General features: G+C 35.6%; 1 protein-coding gene across 5 annotated transcripts in view; it reads right to left on the bottom strand.

Annotated features, from left to right (window-relative positions):
- The window catches only part of TMEM196 (transmembrane protein 196), a 369686-nt gene that overhangs the window by 329668 nt on the left and 18877 nt on the right, over positions 1-21141 (bottom strand). Inside the window, exon 1 of one of the 5 annotated variants that reach the window (XM_054237172.2) lies at positions 2498-2933. The exons of the other annotated variants lie outside the window; for them this stretch is intronic. The gene's annotated coding sequence lies outside the window, so the exon portion shown is untranslated. Of the gene's footprint in view, positions 1-2497; positions 2934-21141 lie in introns of those variants that run through there. 5 annotated transcript variants of the gene reach the window in all.

Here is a 21141-nt window from a genome sequence, read left to right as displayed (position 1 = left end):
TCTAATGTACAGTCAGGGCCAGCTCCATGCCACACACTGAAAACTAAATTTTCCAGGAAGTACAAATGGGCAGGTCCTCAGTGGTTGCTTATGGCTTCCAGCACTAATAATACTTGGCAGTGCTGCCAGGATGATCAAGAAATAATTGATTTGTTGTGAACCCTACCAAAGGTTAGCCCTGAGGCTGATGTTATACAATGTAGATACATTTTCAAAGCACTTCATAATCATTAATTATTTTTTGTCTCAATGTTCCAAGGAAGTAAAAATTAGTTTTTTGTTCAACATTTTTTAACCTTAGACTTTCTACTAAGTGGAAAGGCTCTTTCATGAACTTGTTACAAGAGACAGAGTAAGTAACAATTCTGTTTTTATTTACCAATAGCTGTTTTCTAAAGCAGGTACCAAGTCTCTTTTTTTTTCCTTTCCTGTTACCAAAGGGTACCTGTGTCTGACCAGCACTAACTTTCTATGCCTATCAGATAATCCCAAGAGACCAAGAGATACTTCATCCCTGAAAATGGATCCAGGTTTAAGGAAGTCAGAGTCTAACTTCTGTTTTTTAAAACAATAATGAATTGAGCACAGAGGCTCATGCCTGTAATCCTAATACTTAGGGAGTCAAGATGAGAGAATTACTTGAGGTAAGGAGATCAAGACCAGCCTGGGAAACATATCAAGTCCGTTTCTATACAAAAAAATTTTAAAGCTAGCCTGGTGTGGTGTTGTGCATCTATAGTCTCAGCTACTCTGGAGGTTGAGGTAGGAGGATCACTTGAGCCAAGAGTTCAAGGCTGCCATGCATTCATTTGTATTATCCCCAATTTTTTAGACATGATTTTTGGTATTTTGTGAGCTTTTCTCTATATGTCAAATAGCCTCAGAAAACATGATGTTGTTCTTAATTATTTTTAATACAGCAATATCATAATTTAGCACATCTCTTATCTATTTTTTAATTTTCCTTTCTATTTTTTTTGTTTATATAATGTTGCAATGCATATCCTGAATACATTTAAGTATACCTCTGACTTCTTTAGCACTTTAGCATACATTTCAAATAATAAAGCTATTGTGTCACACGTTTTTAAACTTTAATAAATATTGTTGAATTTCTATGGTTAGTTAGCATTTTTTATTTGAATCTAATTCTAGTCCCATCCTAGACAGTTCAAGTAGTCTTAGTTTATTGTCTTTGGTTTTACTTATGGTGAGAGATTTTGATATTATAAGGCTTTAAATGTTTTATATAGTGAATTCTGTATGTACGTTTTCACAGTAATTTTTTTTTTCTTTACTTTTATGCTTCTGTCCTCTTTTCTAACATTGATGTTGGGCCTGGAGGTGGGGTGCTGCACAACTAAAACCTAAAACATGAACTGTTGAGTTTTGGGGCAAGGAAGACACACGCACAGGCTCTTAATGAAAGCTTAAAGTACAGGGAAGAAATATTATTGCAGGCTGGAAAAAATAAAGAACACAGACTTTGACAATCAGCATTGTCTGCAATAACATAGGCTATATATAGGGTACTTCAGAAACTTATGGTTTTGAATAAGAAGTTTTCCAGTCAGAATGCTGAGAAAGCTTATTCTAGTGAAATAGAAGAATGGCAAGATAAGTTAAAAAAAAGAATGAAAAATAACTTTTCAATTTTCAAGCAGAATTTACAGAAAATATAAAGGAGCCAGGCCTAGTTTTCTTCCATGAATAAAACTGTTTTCTTCAGACATCAAAAGACTTATTGTAAGAAATGGCCACAGGGAAAACATCAAATTAAGGGCATTTCCATTTAAACCTGCCCTCAATATAAAGTTCATATCAAATTCACAACTATGAGATCCTTTTCTGAGACCTCAGAAATAATTAAAGTGCCACGCAGACCCTCTCAACTACTCAATAGGGCTTCTAAAAATCTTAAGGGTAGACTCTCAGCCTAGGGTAGAGAGCCCTATCTCAAAAAATTGGGTATGTCTTTTGCCTCATCAGGGTAATCACAATAGATTCATATGAAACTCACAAAGCTTTTCAGACACTGGCATTATTAGAAGCACTGTCCACATGGACTAAAAGATAGAAACAATTCAAAATTAAGACAGGTCCTGGAGAACGTAACATCGTACGGCAAGTCACATGTTGAGGAAGACAGCTGCAAACACATACCATTTACTATCCAAAGGAAAGATTAACTCAGAGAGCACAGCTAAGAGCTTCAGAGAATCACTACCAACTAGGAGGACTAAGCTCTAATAAAGCGTCTGGTGGCAAACTTATGCCATACCAAGCTGTATTTCAGAATTGTATTCAGATAGCATACAAGCTGTATTTCTAGCATTGCTATTAGTAAATAGCAATGAGAGCTATCTGTCTCTAGCTCTCTATAAAGATAACTATCTAGATATCCAGATAGGGAGATATGATCCACAATAATTTTTTATTATTAAATAATTCAAGTAATAAGCATAGGCAAATCATTAACCTCCTTAACTTCACTTACCTCATTTATAAGATGAGAAGGTTCTTTCGAATTAGCAATAAGCAAGCACTAACCCATCATGCAAGCAATTTCCTCTGCCCAATTTAACAATATGACCTGGAATTTTATTTTAGAATGGAAAATTAGAAAGCGGCCTTCATGTGGCCACTTCTCAAATGTGCCTAGATAGGAGCATTTTACTGACTATAGCTGACGAATTTGCACATGCTACCCACTATTCAATAAAGATTATTTATGCTGTAAAAACATAAATTCTCCAAACCACCACCACTCTCCACCCCCATAGCTCAATAAATCAATTTTCATTTAGAAAAATTCTTGTAGTCAAGAAAAAAATAAACAAAATTATAACTAGAAAAAAAAGGGTATTCCCACGCACCAGTCTAGACAGTTGCTAAAGTACCTTCTATTCTCTTATAGGAAAAGCATTTATGACACTTTCATTACCCTTTTTCTCTCCCATATCCCTGGCAGATGTCCACTAATTGACCATGTTGCTATTTTCTACTACTCCAAATACGGCCTCATGATCTTCTTTAACTCAGCATTCCAGGCAGATTTTGCCTTCCAATCTGAGTTGGCACAGAGCTTGACATTTACTTACTATTACTTTTCTATGATGTGTATGTTCTCTGATCTCTGTGATCTACATAAATTAATATTGCACATAAGAGATAAGCCATGGATTGAGCCTGAAATCTTAGCTCCACTACTGAGAGGGACAGTAAAACATTGCTGTTGACAGCACGGTCCCTGGAAAAGATTGGTTGAGATTCTGCCTACATCTGCCACTTAGCAGCTGTGTGACCTTAGGCAATAACTTAACCGTTTTGTACCTCAGAGTTCTCATCCATAAGATGGGGATGATAATACATATGTTAGTTATAATGATTAAGAAAATAGATGATGAAGGTTAAATACAACATATGTAAAGTACTTAAAATTGTGACTGGTACCAAGTCATACTCAAATATGATAATTATTTTATCACTGTTTTCACTATCACTAACATTATTTTATTTTATTTTTTTTTTTGAGACGGAGTTTCGCTCTTGTTACCCAGGCTGGAGTGCAATGGCGCGATCTCGGCTCACGGCAACCTCCGCCTCCTGGGTTCAGGCAATTCTCCTGCCTCAGCCTCCTGAGTAGCTTGGATTACAGGCATGCGCCACCAAGCCCAGATAATATTTTGTATTTTTAGTAGAGATGGGGTTTCACCAAGTTGACCAGGATGGTCTCGATCTCTTGACCTCGTGATCCACCCGCCTCGGCCTCCCAAAGTGCTGGGAGGCTTGAGCCACATCACTAACATTTTTACGTCTAGCTCCATACATTGGGCAACTTATACAAGCTTATTCTGTGTTTGTGGACTGGAAGATACTTGGATTACCAGATGTGAGTATTTCACTAGTTATTCACATGCAATTTAACATTTGGCATGTTGGAGTTTTACAATTACTTTTATGGAAAAATGATTTTAGAAAAATGTAAAGTATGTTACATATTTACCTATTTGGGGAACACTGAAAGACTATAATTCAGGGTCAACAAGTGCACTATAATAGTAAAATATTTTTGGAAATGTTAACTTGCCTTTTTACTAAATGACCGACAGGACACAGCAGCATTACATTTTCTGTGTGTTTGGAGTTAACGCAGGGATTCTCTCAAGTGCTGGCAAGGTGTAGTGAACTGTTTACTCTATTTTCATAGTCCAGTGCTGTGTTTTGTTGTCTCCTCTTTCTAATCAGCTTTCTTCTTACCCTCATTGGTTCTCTTGCTGTTTTTAATCTCTCTCAATTTCTATTTTCTCTCTTCTTCACTTTTCTGATCTCTTGCTCTATTTCCATACAGTTCTTGCCATTGCTGCAATGGAGGTCAGTATTTCTCCTTTCCTTTGGGTTAGACTTGCAAATCAAACAGTGGGAATAATTGTAGTTTGTATGTCTATTCTCCACATTCCTCACTGACTTGTCAGTTTTTATTTGTTGTACATCTCTTGATTCATTCCAAATTGTTAATTTTTCCAAAAATTTTATTCTCCGACAAGTTAATAATGTAATTTATAATATGTAACACGTTATACTAAAGAATAAACTTAGATTAAGATTTTAAAGATACAACACTATTCATTACAAAGAGAAGCTCATACCAGACATTTCTACTTCAGTTTCCATTCAAAAGTTTTTAATTACAGAGATATAAAAGTAAGACTCTCTTTCAACTTTTAAGAGAAGGATATTATACTGTTTTGGTCATTGGTTCTCAAAGCGTGATTCCAGAATCTTGTTAATAATGCAAATTAAAAGGCCCCATGACAACTTTCTGAAGTTCCGAGGATGAGACCCAGCAATGTCTATATTGACAAGCCCTTCAAATGACACTGATGCACATTTAAGCTTAAAACTATTATCTTAATGTATAAGCAAATTTATTAATTAGGATCACACTTGCATCCTGCTATCAATGTTAATTATTTTTTGACTGAACTGAAATTTATTACAGGTTATAACACCAACAATCACAAGAACATAAATTCTTTGGGAATTTTTTTCTAGCCTTAATTAGAAATCCAGATCCTCTAGACAATGTCACATGGTAGCTACCATGATCAAGATAGAGAGTCTCATACTGACACATTTCTCTAGTCCTTAATGAAACTGAAACAAATACATAGGAACTACTAATAAATACAAATAGAGTTCTGGAAAACATACCAATTATTCTTCCACTTTCAACTGCTTTTCCTCACATGTGGTTTGAACAAGTCATTTAAGATGTTTTCAAAAAAGGTTTGCCTTGGCATCCAGCCTTTACAACAAATGAAAGACATCTTCTGCAGCAGTAAACCTTTCACCTAAACACATCTTTTTTTAAGCTGTTACTTCTATGGAGGACTCAAGTCTAACTCTGAGTTTGCAGTATAAGATTTCAATTTGTCTATATACCTTGTCTATATCGCCTTGTCCTAACTAAACTCACAAGAGAACTCTTGTACTAAATAGAATGGCAAATTGTGAATTGATGATAGAAGAGATTTCTATTTTCAATTACTGCAATACTCAGGTCTGTTCAATGTATACCGTCTCTGGTAGCAGATCTCTTGGGAAATGAAAATAGTGATCAGGCCACTTGTCTTTCTGCTTTGAAGGACTGATTCTTAATGACTGCTGTTCATTGCTAACTAACCTCAGCAGGTATGTGTTGCTTTGGTTAAGTTAGCTCTCGGAAGGAAATCTAAAATCCTTAGAATATCTTACTTTAAAATAATAACAATGAAAGAGTCCATGGTATCTTGTAAAACTTCAGTGACCCTGTTAGCAAGGGTAGCATGGGATCAAAATATCTCATTTCTGTTTTTTAATCAATTAGCATTTATCTATTTTTACAATGACAAATGCTGAAGATACAAAGACAGATAAACTACAGTTCCTGCCCTCAATGTGTTTACTGACTAGTGAAGGGTATGCACATTAATATGTGAACAATAAGTTCAACTCTATGTAAGGCAACCTGTGGTAGATCTATTCACAGAGATCTATATGCAACCTGAAGAGAGAAATATGTTAGAGGAGAAACTAGGATTCAGTAAATAACTCTACCTTTTCTATATCTAATATCAAATCTTGTTTTGGACATCTGTAGTCTTAAAGCTGCACATTTTTAGACTATTCAAAATAAGTCTGGGTCAAGAATAGTTCTGAATACAATTAATCTTTCTAAAACGTAATTATTTATCCAATGAAACTTGTTATATAAAAAAAGAAAAAGTCTAGAAACTCAGCTATGTATGAAATGTTAGAGCACAGCATAATGAAAACAGATTATTACATATTAGTTCATACAAATTACATAATATGTAACAAAAATAGAACTCTGCCTTGTGCTTTGAAATTAGTATGAAATTAGCTAAATGTATTGGTTTTAAATGTACTATTGTATGGTTTCTCTCCAGTGGACACATAAGTCAGTTCTAAAAGTGATTGAATTTTAATATATCTAATTTCCTGCAAGGGAGCTAGATTCTATTAAAATATTAACATAAGAATTTAAATCAAAGCATATGTTTTTACTTTCCTCAAAAATAAGACAATATTTGTGAAATGTTTAAATTACTAATTTGATTATTTATTGAGTATGCATTGTCTACAGAATGAAATGAAATATTTTTTCAGTAAAATAGCTTTAATTAAAAGCTATTCTTTAATTAAAAGCTATTCAGAGACACAATGGCAGCACCTCTGTCACTAAGGAGATTAAAAAAAAAAAAGCATGGGTGATCCCTGAACACTTTACTATATTTCACCTGATTTGTCCAAAAAGAATAACAGTATTTAAATATCTGAAGTTTGTGGGCTATTTCACACCTACAATAGATCTCTTGCAAATACCTATTCACATAGAATACCAGCAAAGTCTAAAAAAATGTGTGCAAAAGATTAAGAAAGAGGAAAAAAACTGTCAGGTAAGTTTTAGGGTGCATAGAAGATTAAAGTTTAAAAATGAGAAAAGAAAATAATGTATCACTGAGAAAGAAAATGGCAGTAGCTCTGGAGAAAAGAGAAACACATGATATTTTCACATTTTAGTATTTTAATGTCTCATAGAGAACAACACAATTTGTACCCTTTGTGTTTGTACTGGCTTAATTTTTCAAGGTACAGCACCTCTAACTATAGGAAAACTGGTATTTCTATCCTCCCTTAAATAAAATAGTACTTTTGTTAGGCATTCAAGTATGTGACTTCCACTGAATTCATTTAAAAAACCACTAAGTTAAGCTTTATCCAGATTATGAGGCTGAATACAAATTCTAATAGTAGTTAAGGAAAACAAACTACGATGGTTAAGCATCTTAAAGAAACAAAAGTGGAAGAAATATTTTGTCTTTAGACATTACAAAATAAATATAAAATTAGAAGACATGGACATTAACTACTTATCCAATTATTTTAATCTAATACCTTTACAATGGTAAAAGGAAAAGCACAACTTAAAATTTAAGAGTTGGACAAGTTGGAACAGCTGAAAAAATATTGTTTTACCAAATTCGCTTGAATGTTCAATTTTCAAAGTGTCATTGAGAATTCGAGTTGCAAACATTAAATCAGTGAAATAGAACCATTAGGCAAAGTAAAAAACGTTGAATATGCACTGTTAAGTGTTAATCCTTAAAGGAATGGATTTACTATTATTTTATACATTATGTTACATGCTCTCCAGTAACGGCTTCCAGTAACAGACACATTTTCTTCTCCACAAAGGCAGCACAACTCAAAGGGCTACACTGGCGACACACAGGTAGAAGGCAGTAACCACCCACTCTTCCCTTTGCATTTGTATTAAATATTAATTGAGATTGCATCTATATTTTATTCAAATTCACAAATCCTATAGAAGCAGAGTACTTGCTTTGAGTTCAGAGAATGAATCTTATTAAAATAGGATATTCTCACCCCTGATCTTTTTTTTTTTTTTTTTTCAGATGGAGTTTCGCTCTTGTTACCCAGGCTGGAATGCAATGGCGCAATCTCTGCTCACCTCAACCTCTGCCTCCTGGGTTCAGGCAATTCTCCTGCCTCAGCCTCCTGAGTAGCTGGGATTACAGGCACGCGCCACCATACCCAGCTAATTTTTTGTATGTTTAGTAGAGATGGGGTTTCACCATGTTGACCAAGATGGTCTCGATCTCTTGACCTCGTGATCCACTCGCCTCGGCCTCCCAAAGTGCTGAGATTACAGGCTTGAGCCACTGCGCCTGGCCACCCCGATCTTTTAAAAGATCTTGTTTAATAGCATTAACTCGAGCTTCAGACTCAGATAGATTAGATTCTTGCAATATCCACTGACCAGCTGGGTGATTTTGAAAATTTTCCAACTTCAGAACTTTGCATAAAAAGTGAAGATTGTCAAATGTATCATTGACCTGCTGAGACAATCTGTGTACAGTGCCTAACAAGCTGTCTTGTGGACGATACTGAAAGTTAGTAGTTATTGTTATTTTAAAGTTGTTATTTTTATTTTTATTACTATTAGTGTTATATCTCAATATATTGAGGCAAACATTAAACCAATTAAAATATGTTTGTAGTTAAAATTGTCATATATGCTTATTCCTATAAATCTTTTGCTTTAAAATACAGACTAAAGGAGGAACATGTATAAGGAATGGGAACTCTATTTTTCTTTCTTTCTTTTTTTTGATATGGAATCTTGATCTGTTGCCCAGACTGGAATGAAGTGAAACAGTCTCAGCTCACTGCAACCTCTGCCTCCCAGGCACAAGCGATTCTCCTGCCTCAGCCTCTCAAGTAGCTGGCATTACAGGCACCTGCCACCACGCCTGACTAATTTTTGTATTTTTATTAGAGACAGGGTTTCACCATGTTGGCCAGGCTGATCTCAAACTCCTGACATCAGGTGATCTTCCTGCCTTGGCCTCCCAAAATGCTGGGATTACAGGCATGAGTCAATGTGCCTGGCCAAGAACTCTATTTTTGTACTTGAATTTTAGTAGAAAATTAGACTACCAAAAATTATTTTTATGGATTTGATCTTCTGAAGCAGTTCATGGAAACCAAAAGGACTTTTAAAGACAATGCAATTCATTAGAAGTTAAAAGTTAAAAAACAATTAAGTATAATGAGGTGAAGTTAAGATGTTTAAATGGTGGCTCTGTTTCCTAGCATTATTCTGGAGGTACTAGTCAGAATTCTTAAGTGAGCTCTGGATGTCTCTCATTTTTAATACATCATAAAGCCAATGTACTGGCACTGAGTTTTAAGTCTTAACTTTGTTCTCCTGCTAACTCTTAGACCTTGGAGGAGCATTTATTCCTTGTTTATCTCTTTTTTTTTCACTTTTGCCAAAAGTGAGGAATGATAACTACCAGTTTTAGTGGTTTTTGAGGGTTAAATAATGTTTGTAAAGTTATTTACATACTAACTGCGAGAGCTGAGAAATGTGAGCTTTCTTCTCTTCTATTCAAACAGGGAAAGAATATTTATGAATTCAAGACCAAGAAAGCCTCACTTCTAAAGTCTGTAAGTCTGTGGAATACTGAGTATCTTATTTCTATCAAAATGGTCCTATATCACTATATAGAAAGGGTAGTAAAGAAAGAAAATTATTTAATGATTTAAATACTACTTAAGTAAGACTTTGGATTGGAATTGGAATAGGACTATAAGCTAATTTATACAACTTCATAAAGTTCTTTATTATATAATATTCCTTTAAAATTAAAGAAAGACACCTGTCACCTTTTTTAAATTTTAGCAATCCTATGAAGAATGAAAAGAAAACATTTATTAAGAAAACAACCTGCTGTTTCTTGAATTTGAAATAATCATTTTGTTTTTAAGAACCATCCTCAGATTTAGGAAAATCCTCTGTTACAGATTCTTTGTAGGATGAAGCTATTATCAGCAAGATGGGATAGATCTTTCCCAGTGCCTTCACTTCCCCTGCAGACTTTGGATGCTTTTTGATTGCAGATTTTGCCATTACTTTTAATGGTAAAAGTTTTTTGCACCAACCTAATACCAAGGGTTAATTTCACTTTTTCCTTTATTCTCAGTGGACCATCAAGATTCCCAGGACTAAACTAACCAACAAAGATTTCTGACATTGGTCTAAAGGCCGGAGGAATAACATACTCTTGAGTGTCATGGTGTGGAAAAGAGGAACTCTTCTGAAAACTCGTCTGATATGTGGTTAACACAGAGATGCTTCTGACTTTAAGCATCATAGTGGCATAAGCTGGCAGTGAATTAATACTCTCTTACTGCTTTATTTAAATTGTACTAGAAATGCTGGGCAACCTATATTAACTAGAAATGCTGGAAAATACGTATCATCAACAACAAAATTAAATGAATATCTGACCTGGAAAATAGGAGAAAAAAATATAGCTTTGTGACAGAAGTATTTTGGAAACTCCAGTGAAAAACATGAGTGAAACTTGGTATTAAAGTGGCCCTTCGGTTCATGCAACTGAATCAGCACAGGCTATAGAGGCTAGGGCTAGGATTGTAATGCACTCAAGGTGAGAAGAAACCCATGTGAGACTGGATGCTAGAAAAGTTACTGTCCCTCCCATGAAACATGCTAACCATTGGCCCAAGAAGAAATGAGAAACTTTTCTTCCACTCAAAGCTGTTATTGAAGGGATTAAGCCATTCATAATGAATCAAGATGCCAAGCTTATATCATATACATGGGTAGAGTTGCTTATATGAAGGCAAATAAAAGCCAAGAAAAGAGATAAGCATAATTACCAGTTCTGGACTGCCAAACTCCCATGCTCCATTTTCCCTGTTAAAAAATGCTATATGGCACAATTCCATGGCTCAAGGCCCAAGGTACACAGGACACGGACAGAGGAAAATATCCTGCTGAAGAGAAGTTCACGATCACAAAGAGGAAGAAGTGGTGGAGGAGGAGGTGCTGGTGCTGGTAAACAGAGTGAGATAGAAATTGGGAAGAATAAGCACTGAAAATGCTGGAAATCATAGAAGAATCTGAGAGAAAATTACAAAACCAGTATTTTAAATAAATTAAAATGTCAAGGAGAAAATGCAAACCATAATGAATAAGAAAAGATACAAAGAAGGAAAACAAGGAACAAGCAGGTTTGTAAAAACCAAATTGAACTTCTCTAGAAAGGCAACTGATTACATCCAGCTGAAGAAAAAGTGTAAACTGAAAGATAAAGTAATTAAAATCATGGAAAGAAGTCAAAGATGCAAAATGTTTCTCAGCCATGGAGAAAAGAATGAAAAGGCCCAAAATATCACGTTGAAATTTTAGAGGGAGCAAATAGAAAGATTGGCTGTCTTCAAAAGCAAAATGAAGATACAATGACAAAGAACTTTGCAGAATTAAAGAAACACAAAAGTTTTCATATGTAACAGATAGGACAATCTGAGCAGGGTCAATCAAAACAGATCAACGGCTATGCCTATCATGATTAAACTTCACGTATCAAAGACAAAGTAAAAAAATTTTAACACAGTCATTTAAAATGAAGGATTGGACAGCAAATTTTTCATCAGCAACTGGCCTTTTTCCCAGTTTTCTCTAGTTTACTAAATGGCAGCACCATTTTTCAAGTTGTTCAGGCCCCAAACCTCTTAGTCATCTTTACTTCTCTAGGTCCTGCATATCCATATTCAATCATCAGAGTGAGTCTGCTTATCTTTAACTTCGAAGTGTCTCCTGGAAAGGAAACTTCTGGCCACCTTCAATGTCTTCTCCTTACATCTAAGACATCAACATATTTCATTTAAAGGACTTAAATAACCTTCCAACTGATCTTCCACCATCCTGGGCCCTACATTTAAGTCATACTACATCCCTGCTGACACCACCCAATGGCTTTCATCTCATTCAGAGTAAAATCCAATTTTTTTCCACAGCCTACAAAGGCATACATGATCTCACACTTCTCTTTCTGATGCCTTCTAATCTCCCTCTTGATTAATTACTTGCAGCTACGTATTGCAAGCTTATTCTCACTGCAGGGCCAGCATTCCATTTGTTTCCTCTGCCTGAAATGATATTTAACCACGTAATGGGTGCAATCATATAGCTTGCTCTGTCATTGTATTTAAATTTATTCTCAAAGATCTCTTCAGGAAAGCCTTCAGTGATCACCTTCCATAAATCTTGGTTATGATTTGCTTTTTAGCATTTAACATGATGTAATATAACACTACATGTTTATTTGCTTATTTGTTTCCCTACCCCTTAACTAGTAGATTTCATGAAGACGTAGGTGACACTATCCTTCTTAATATTCAGAACAGTGCCCAATATATAGTAGCTCTTCAAGAAAGTATTTGTTGAATAAACTCATTTCAAAAAAAAAAAGGCAGCATCATTTTCAAACACACATGGAATATTTATGAAAATTGGTTCGATACTGGGGCACAAAAGAAATCTAACCAAACTACAGCAATAGATCTCATACCCATCATGAAGAGGCAACATAGATGCCCACCTATACCTCTAAATGACAAAAGCAACACAATTTATTTCATAAAACAAATGTCTTCTCTCTATTCAAGTAGAATCCATTACAATTTTATTGCCTGGAAAAAAAAAAAAAAAATGTCTGAAGAGCTTAGTATAGCACTCTTTCAGGAGAGAAGTATTCACTGTTACTTGCCAGGCTCCATTTCCAGAACTGAAGATAATTTTAAAAAAGCAGTGTGGGTGATGGGGAGGGGATGAGATTTGTCTAAAGTGACTGAAAATGAGTAAGAAAAAAATAAATATATGTATCATATATGTATATGTGTATGTATGTGTATTGATCTACCTATGTAATATAATATCAAATTTAATGTTGTAAAGTTTCTGAAGTCAGACTGAGTGAAGTTAGTGGCCCTTAAGCTGGAACTTAATTGATGGATAACATGTAACAGACATAGAGACATAAATGGAGAAGGGGAAGAAAGTTTCCAACCGAGATATTGGTAAGTGCAAACCTATGAAATAAGTACATTTGATAACATTTTTTAGAGAAATAGCAAGCCATAGACTTGGTGGAAATACAGACTATACATGATAAAGGTATACCAAAGGCACATTCTGAGAGCTTTCGAAGCCAGGCTAATAAATTAGGCAGACTCTAATAGGCAGATGATGAGGAACACCAGAGGCTTTAAGGAGAAAGTAATGCAATTATAAATTATTCTTCAGAAAATGTTATTTGGTTGCAGGTCTTACTGCACTCAGAACAGGGCCTGTAGAGTTTGTGGAACACAAATGGGCAAGTCTCTCATTAGGCTCTCTCACTGAGCACTGTGGTGTTTGGACGGGTTAGTCTATCAGAACTCAACTTAATGAGTATGAGAGTTGACCACTGTAGAAGAGAGCAAAGGTAAGGCTGCATAGATGCTGTGGGCAGAAGCATTGGCCATCAGAGTATTCTCTGATCCTGAGAAGGAGAAAAAAGGTTTCACATAAAGCTTTTGTGTCTAAAGCACATTGCTTGACTCTGAAAGATCCACGTCCTGCGTTTCTGTGCCTACCTTTGTGGCAAAGAGAAAAAGTGCAAACTCTATTTGAACTGATTTTTATTAATTTCCCTCCCATTAAAAAAGCTAGAGTGTAGAGAATTTTATTTTGAGAAATAGCTCCTGGATTCCGTCATTAAGAATAAAAGAAATATCTTTTCACCCTTGAACAAGAGGTCACTAAATGAGATGAATAATGTTCTTCAATTACTGAACTATGCAGGATATGCTGAGTAATATATTTATGTGGAATTTGTACAACTTTTTAATTAGTTTTAAATATCAAGCTTATCCTAGCTGACATCTGAGCTTTAATATTATCTCATTCAAGTCAAGTATGTGGTTTTGAATTTGCTTTGCAAATGGTATGCTCTTCAGGGTTGCTTATGCAGCAATATTCTGATCTCAGTTGCTACAGGATCTGTCTTAAGAATTCTAAGCAGATAATTCTATTTAGCCACAGGGATAAATACAAATTTCTAAAGAAATCTATCAAGAAAATGATTCCAAAACATTGTATATATCTAACTTTTACAATTTTCTAAATATCATTTCTGGGTTATGACGGTAGATTACATAAACATATGTCATTTAGCTTTCTTCAGAAATGTAAGCTATTGCAAAAATATTTTGTAAAAAACCAAAAACTCACACAGATGAGATAAACAGCAGATGGGCCCATGGTGACCATGGCCACTGTGTATGTTAGAGGCTGGGATAGAGGCCATTGGGAGATAAAATCCAGCTCTTTGCTTTGCCCTCCTCAAATGAGAAATGCATCTCCCTGGGTATAACACTTTTTCCTAATCCACACAGGGATAAATAGCTTAGCATACCCAAAAAGGCCAAAATTAAAGTTGGCATTAGCACAAAGAAAAAACATAATTTATATTTTAAGAACAGTGAGAGCAGCAGGAAGGGTGAAAGATGGTAAAGACTCTAGGGATAGAGTGAACACTGAGAAGTTGGCTCTGTCTCCCATGCCACATCTCCAAGAAATCCCCCCACCCTCACCATCCCCAGCAGAAGTCTGGAGGTTTAATCTCTGGCCTAAACAAACAATGTCTTTGTACTGTGGCTCCAGGGAGATTTTGGAGAATACAATACTGAAACTAGGAGATTAAGCCACCATTAACATTCCAAACACTGAGTATGGAGTGACTCCCAGCCCTTCTCTTTCAATTGGCTGCCAAAATTCTGGAACTCAAAAACCTGAGCAATCTCACTGTTTCAAGATGTTGATCTTAAGGGTTCCTCAAAAATAGCCCACTCAGACAAACCAAAAAAGAAATTTAAATTATATAGAAATTGCAATCAACTTTTTGTCCCCTACTCTTATCCTTGAGCAGAATGCCATTTTAACGGTATTTATTTGTTAAATTGATGTAAAACTGTATGTATTTATTGTGTACAATATGATCTTTGAAGTTTAATCATGAGTCATTTAAGGACAGAGAAATTCACGATTAGGTGATTTTGTCATTGTACAATCATAGTGTGTACTTACGCAAACCAAGGTGATAGAACCAGACTCTATGGTAGAGTCTATTTCTCCTAGGCTACAAAGCTGTACAGCATGTTACTATACTGAATGCTATAGGCAACTGTAACAAAATAGTAATTATTTTTATATCTAAGCATATTTAAAAATAGAATACAGTAAAACTATGATATTGTAAACTTATGGGAAAACCATCCTCTATACTGAAATGCTTTGTGGCACATGATTTTATGTATGTGTGTGTGTGTTTGTGTGTGTGTGTGTGTGTGTGTGTGTGTAGTGGAATAGTTAAATTCAGCTAATGTGTTATTTCATTTAGTTATTTTTGGTTATATAGTTATTTTTTGGCAAAAATAATATCCACCCTCTTAGGATTTATAGTTATTTTTTTTGCAAGAATACTTAATATCCGCCCTCTTAGCATTTTTCAAGAATGCAGTACATCACCTTCAACTATATTCAACATGCTATACAATAGATCTCTCGAACTTATTCCTTCTATTTGATAAGAAAAGGCCTTTGATGTGGAAATACAGTACTATAGCAATCAAAAAGGGTAAAAAACGAATCGGAAGAATCAGAGTCTATGGAGGACACAGGGAATATTGATATCATTTCTACATGCAGAGATCTGAGAAGACATTGCTTAAATCACTTCAGATTAAACAAAATAGACAAATTAGAATTCTGAGGAATTAAAAAATATGTCAGTAGAAACAAAAAGTAAATAGAAGGTAGACAGCTGGAAAATGACACTGAAGAAATCTTCCCAGAAAGTACAGCAAAAAGATAAATAAATGGTGAACAAGAAAAAAATAAGCAAACTGTTTTACATGCAGAATAAATTAAACAGGCACCACACCCACTTATATAAACAGCATATGCACACTGGAAACTGTCATCTAATCACATGCATGAGGCTCCCTTTTCCATAACCAGATTATCACTTCCCAGAGAACAGGGGTCGCATCTCTCTGATTCACTGCTCTGTCCCCACATAGGAGCTGGTAGCTGTTGGTACACAGTGAACACTTACTAAAATGTTATTGAAAATGATTGATCAAATTACATAAACATTTAGTAAAAGGGTATGTTTTCATTGATTTATACAGAAATGGTAGGTGACTCAACATCAGCAGCTGCAGTTAATTAAATAATTATTGCTTTTCTTATTTAATGTCTCTGGTGAGATCATGGCAATGTAGTGGCAAAACTAAACATGAGGCTGCTTTTCAGAATTTTATTCCGCTACTTGTACAGCTGTCGAATTGTTCTGTGACAGGATTGAATGACATGGAAATGCCACCCTGACCAGTCTCTGATGTGAGAGTGGTCATGTCATGAATGAGGCCTACAAGCTCCTTTGATTACACTAAGTCCTCACTTAACAAAATTGATAGGTTATTTTGGAAACTATCACTTTAAGCTAAACAACGGATAATGAAACTTTTTTTTCTCTCGTCAACATTATAGTGAAATGATGTTGAGGGAAACAACATTACGCAAGGACCTGCTGCTGCTGGCAGGAGTGGTGGACTGTATCAGACATCTTTTGTTCCTCACATCAAAGTCCTTCAACTCGGTTTATTCCAGCAGCCTCTAAATAGTCACATGCAAGTAAGAGTAACTTCATGCCATCTCTCCTCACCTGCACTACAACTTGCTCACTTTCTGTCCCAGAGTTTCTCTGCCACAGCATGTCAGATGTGTGCAAGAACTTGTTCGGCCGTTCTGACACAGACACCAATCAGAGACCGCAAGGAAATTTATACTCTGTGAAGCAACTTGACTGACAGTGAATGAGAGCTAGTGAATAAATAAATAGTCCTGTATCACTTTGGCAGACAATTTGGAGGTGCCTTATACACAGGTCCTTAGAAGGTCTAGTGTGATCAATTCCCAGTTGTCCACAGTTGTGATCAGCTCAATATCATGCTCTTAGGTTGGCTTTCCCACTTCCCCTGTTTAACTCTTTTCATTTATCCCCTTCTGTTCCTAGCAAAAGTAACTACATACAAACCTTTCTCTCCAGCTATGCTTTTGGTGGGGGTAGGAGGGGAGTGGCATAAGTTATTAGGACTCCCTGACATACAAAACAACCTTCCATAAACCTGAATCTTTCCAGATAATTGTAGTTTTTTCAAAGGAAAAATATGCCCTTTGTAAATAAATTCAAAATAAAGGGAGAGTCTACTACCTGACTTCTCTTTAACAATACTACAGATGATCTTTATAGAAAGAAAAGTTATATTTTGCAGCTATATTATTGTAACTAGGTCGTGGGATGGGATGGGGCTCAGCTCCCCACCACCCCCATTTGATGTGCCCTAGGTTCCTGGGCTCCCTCGCCCAGGAATGTGGGAGAGACCCTGGCAGCGCAGCGAGCTTACTGGTTAAGTAAATATCAGATTCAAAGAGTTTTGCATAGATAAATTTATCAGAGAGAGAGAGAGAGAGAGAGAGAGAGAGAGAGAGAGAGAGAGAGAGAGAGAGGGAGGGAGAGAGAGAGAGAGAGAAGTAGAGAGAGCTCCCACGCTATTGTGGGAGAGGATCCCAGAGAGGGAAATCCACACAGGTAGAGAGGGAGAGACAGCTCCCGCACGTGGGAGGGGATCCGGAGAAGTCCACACAGGTAAAGGGCAGTGGGGTTTTAACTTTGAAGTTATTCCCATCCCATTCATGTTCTTGTCTAACGAGAGGAGTTTTTTCAGACTTCCTCTGGAGTGACAAATCTTTGACTCTAATCCCAGATTGGTTGCTTGGGCCCACAACAGAGCCCCTCCTTCCAGAGCTTTTGGCGGGCTTTCTGAACAAAGCAAGCTCACCTGGAATTTTACCTAGCCTGTGCTTGGGAAAGTTAGACAAAGAACTCTAGGTTGCCTGATGGGGAGGTGGATGGAGGCGTGGTGCTGGAAGTTCTTGCCTTTGAAACCATGCCCCTTGTGGACCCTGCAAAAGAAGTTAACGTAGTCCCTAATTATTAGCAGTAGGGATCAGAATATTTATTGGAATGTTTTGACATTTTAATAGCACTTTTTCTAACTTACTGTTTTCTAACCATTTTTTTATTTTAATACTTAATATAATCATTTTATTTTCATTGTATTTTAAATGTTAAACAGCAGAGAAATAAGATAGTTGAAAGAATTACCTAAAATTTAACATGTAAACTAACTTAAACTATATAGAAATAAAGAGAAAGGAGATGGTTGCAATAATTAAGAATACTAAGAATTTAAAAGTATTTTCATGTAAACATGAAATCATCTAATAGGATAGCACCTATTATATGAAATTTTAGACTTTTAATTTATGTCATACACACAAAGTACCTTTTAAGTCTGAAAAATAAATGGCAACAATTTTGCTATCCTTAAATATTCTACAATAAAACAAGAGAATCTTGTCCAAAAGTAATAAGCTCCCACAGGACAGTTTTTCTCACTCTAAATTGTAAATGGACTGAACATTAAAAATAATTTCCATATAAGTATTAAAGAAAAATAAAAACATGTTTTCAACTGTGAATAATTAAAGGGTGAAAGAAGTATAATATAATCACATCACATACATTCAATTTGATTTTTCCACATTATACAATCCCAACACCCTACAAAAACAATATGAATATGATACTATCCTGAATCTTCTTATAGCAGGCAGGGTTCTGAGATGAAACCCAGGAGTCCATGCCCTGATTATATATACTCCCTGTATTACACTCCCCACCTCATCCCTTGACCATGGGAGGCACAGTGAACAGGATGGAATTCACTCTGATGATTATAAAGTTATATGGCAAATGGATCACACCCTATGAAAAAGATGAAAAGATATGCAGATAAAATAAGGCCTCTAATCAATTGCTTTGAGATAATCAAAAGGGAAAATATCCTGGGAAGGTCTGGCCTAATCGAGTGAGACTTTAAAAGGGATTGTACCTTCCTGAAGGAAGAAATATGAAGAATGAAAAGATTTTCATGCTGACCCTGAAGAGCAAATAACTTCCATGTTGGGAGCAGATGGGGCCATGTGGCAGCGGCCTGAGGCAGTCACTAGTTGCTGAGAACAGTCCCCAGGCAATAGCTAGCAAGAAAGTGATGACCTAAACACACATCTGCAAGGAAGTGAATTCTGCCAATAACCGGAATTAGCTTGGAATACGATTCTGAGTTTCAAAGGATAAAACAGCCTACCTAATGCTTTGATTGTTTTGTGAAACTGTGAGAGGCCAGCTACTCCAGGCCCAGACTTCTGATGTCCAGAAACAATGAGATAATAAATGGGTATTGTTTTATGCAACTAAGTCTGATAATTTATTACACAGTAATAAAAAACAAATACGCTCGTAAACTAGAAATCAAGTGTGTCCTTTAGCTTTCCCCTAAACTTAGAACAATGTAAAGGCTCTAAGGATAATAAACAAACAAATGCTTCTCTCTGAAGTGTCTGAAAAAAATTTAAACTGATAATTTCTGTCTCTTGGTATTCTTTTAAAACCAACAATCTAAAATAAATTTGAATGAATTATTTTCTGAAAGTAGGAGGTAAGATAAAAAATATTGCAATTTCGGTTTGAAAATTTACTTTGCAAACAAATATGTGAAATGTGGAGTGATGAGCATATTTTCCCTATTTCAGTGTTAACTTTTTCTTGTGCATGTTACAGTGGTGATAGAGCCTGGTGCTAGGCATTCATTACCCATTATTACACAGGAAAAAATGAGGATGCTAAGTAAAGGAGCACAATTTGAATAAATACCTCTAAATGCATGCAAAGGAGAAGACACTAACATGTTTTCGTACTTATCCTATGCTTGCCACTGTGCTAACTGATTTACATGTGTCATCATATCCTCTATTGCCTACAAAAATTCTGAAAGGTAGATACTTTAGAGTGTCAAGTTTTTGAAACTCAATGATTCAAGCAATTTGTGTAATTGTATCAACTTAGTAAATGGCAGAGCTAAAATTCTAATCCTGGTTAATTTGACTCAAAAGTTTACTACCACGCTTAGTTGTTTTAAAATCAAATACATGATTCTTTACCCATCCACAAGGCTGAAATCATCACAATTGTGGTCTACAGCATCCAGATAAATAGTGTGTGAACAGACAACTGGAGGGCAGAGGCAAAGGCAGTGTTTTGAAAGATACATAAGCAAAGGATAACAAGGTAAAGAGATGTTTATTGACAGGAGTCAGAGTGCAGATCCCCTTCCCAGATGGTCTAGAAATCTATGAAAGGACTCATTGCTCTGACTGTTTATTAAATGTCTAAGAAAATTCTCAAAACTTTCAGTTGAACTTTGAAGGTAGTCTAAGAGTTGGAGAAATATGCTGTAAAATAACCTGATACATGTATCACCTGCGAGTCTTCATTGCACAAAAGTTAGTGTGAATCACTATTTATGTAGTTAATTGCTTTGCTCCAAAGTAGACACTGTGAGCTGAGATCCCTCTTTCTTCTCCCTAAGAAAGTGAGATCTCTCCTGGCTCCTGTGTTACTGATTATATTCAATAGTTTTTCTTTCCCATCCTAAACACTGATGAAGTCATTTAAATTATCATTCACAAAAGGACATGTCTGAGAGTAAAGTAATACCTCATTATTAATTTTACTGGGATTATCTCAGGCACGCTGGTATATAAGGTAATCCTATTTCTACCCATTTTATTTTCTCACTCTCATTAAACTTGTTCCTCATCAATTTTGAGTATTCCAGCTCCTTTATTTTTTCTATTTTCCTAGCTTATCATTTTTATTTATACTTTTTATACTTTTCTTGTCTGTTTCACCTGTGCCCTATCAATCAACTATATCAACCATACTTTCATCAACAGTCAATAATCTCTTAACTTCTTTACCTACCCAACCTGCCAAACCCAACCTGGATATAATCTACAATTTGTTTTGTTTTTCTATTGTGTTCAAAATTTTTAGTCCAAAGTTATTGGTCACTAATGAGAAAAAGGTTTTAGTTTAAACTGATAACTTTATAAAAGTTTATTCTATTCATCTTCACCTTGGTCTTCTTACTTCTGAAATCAATTTAGTAATTCTCGTGTACTCCATATTGCAAATCCCACTGCTGTTATTTTCAGCTTTTCCCATTCTA

This window comes from Callithrix jacchus, chromosome 11 (genome assembly GCF_049354715.1).
Source record: "Callithrix jacchus isolate 240 chromosome 11, calJac240_pri, whole genome shotgun sequence".
Taxonomy (NCBI): domain Eukaryota; kingdom Metazoa; phylum Chordata; class Mammalia; order Primates; family Cebidae; genus Callithrix; species Callithrix jacchus.
The sequence above is the reverse complement of the archived record's forward strand: the minus strand, read 5'-3'. Positions and strand labels throughout refer to the sequence as shown.